Here is a 1,691-nt window from a genome sequence, read left to right as displayed (position 1 = left end):
CCGCACGGGCCGTATCGCTGTCCGTGGTAAAGCCTATTATAATAAAAAGTGAGGAACGGATTTAATGGTGTCATACAGTGTTTAACCTGTCTATCCTTCCGATCCCACAATAAAAATAGAATTTTAATCTAAGTTTGAACAATAAAAATCAAAAATAATGCACTCCCTGGCGGGGAATCGAACCTCGGTCTCCCGCGTGATTGTTTAGGTTATAGGTTCGAATGTTGTGAGAATGTTTCTTCGGTTGGTTTGAATGTTACTAAGGGTGAATGGATTTGTTTAAACAGAGTGAAAGAGATGCGTGAATTGAAGTGAGAAAGGTTTTCGTGGCTATGTTTGGGAGAACGAATGGCTAGTTCGTAAGTTAGTTCTGTAGAGGATCTCGGCAAGGGCAGACTGCGGGACATGCGTCGGCCGAATAAAGATCAACCTTTTGTTATTACCGAGTCGCAATCAATCCGCCACCTTACCCCACAATATATTTAATAAAATAAAATTTGGAATCTAAGTTTAAACAATAAAAATAAAAAATAATAGTCTCCCCGGCGGGGAATCGAACCCCGGTCTCCCGCGTGACAGGCGGGGATACTGACCACTATACTACCGAGGAGGCCGCGGTTGTTTTCGATAAATAAATGAGACAGTAGATACTGTCTGTCAATTTGAATTATTTAATTATTATTATCTAAGTTAATTGTAACTACGGAGTAGTTAAGGTCGGTAAATGTAAGAATAGAAGGAAAATGCAAATATAAGTCGCCGAGTAATCTTTAACTATATTATTTTATTTTAGGAGCTCTGCTCGCAACGAAGGCTAGCAAAGAAGTGACTTTCCCGGCCTGGGAAAGTCTCTACGCTGTCTTCTCAATGAAGGCTCTTCAAGGGCCTTCGGGTTTTTTTACGACAGGGCCTGGCCTTCGTTGGGGTCCGCTCGCCTACGCGACACCTCGTCTCTCGTCACGCCAATATTTAGGCTAGCTGTGTCGGAATTCCTAACATAAAGCTACTTAAATTTAAACGGTTGGGATACTGACCACTATACTACCGAGGAGGCCGGAATTACTATCTAACTTAATTGTAACTACGGAGTAGTTAAGGTCGGTAAAGCTACTTAAATTTAAACGGTGCGTGTTACATTGTGTGTTAGGTACGTGTAACACATAGGTATTACAAGTCTATTGTCGAAAGTCTTTAGTTGACACGTATGTCGGGGTCGTCAAATTGTGTATTTACATCGCATAGAAGTTTTTTGTCGTAGGTTTTTCGGTTAATGTGATATATAATTGGAAAGTTGCCGTTGTGTTGGATGTATCCTGTGCTATCTAGATATAAAAATGATTCCGGTAGTGTATATCCTGTCAGTATATACTATATTACTATCATCATTTTTAGTATTGTAGTATATTTAATATTCTCAAGTCTGACAAGGAACCGATTAACATAATTCCTATTAATAAATAAAATTTTCTTTTCTATTCTAAATTTCTTCCAATTTATAATAAACCATCAAAAGAAGACCTACTCTATAAATAGTTATTACTGAATGAAATAGTATCATACAAAACCCAGTATCCAAACATGTGACTCGACATTTTTAATTCAGTTTCTCATACGGAGCAATTTTGTTATAGCGAGAACCACCAGTAACTATTGAATAACAAGCTACACCAAATTTCTTGTCGCGTTGCCTC

The 1,691-nt window shown here is 38.4% G+C and overlaps 1 non-coding gene across 1 annotated transcript; it reads right to left on the bottom strand.

The window, feature by feature from the left end:
* Positions 1–538: 538 nt before the first annotated feature.
* On the bottom strand, positions 539–610 carry Trnad-guc (transfer RNA aspartic acid (anticodon GUC)). Its single transcript has one exon. It is a non-coding gene; the product is annotated as a tRNA-Asp (tRNA).
* Between the last annotated feature and the right edge of the window lie 1,081 nt (positions 611–1,691).

The sequence above is a fragment of the Hylaeus volcanicus genome, chromosome 3 (assembly GCF_026283585.1).
Source record: "Hylaeus volcanicus isolate JK05 chromosome 3, UHH_iyHylVolc1.0_haploid, whole genome shotgun sequence".
Classification (NCBI taxonomy): Eukaryota; Metazoa; Arthropoda; class Insecta; order Hymenoptera; family Colletidae; genus Hylaeus; species Hylaeus volcanicus.
The sequence above is the reverse complement of the archived record's forward strand: the minus strand, read 5'-3'. Positions and strand labels throughout refer to the sequence as shown.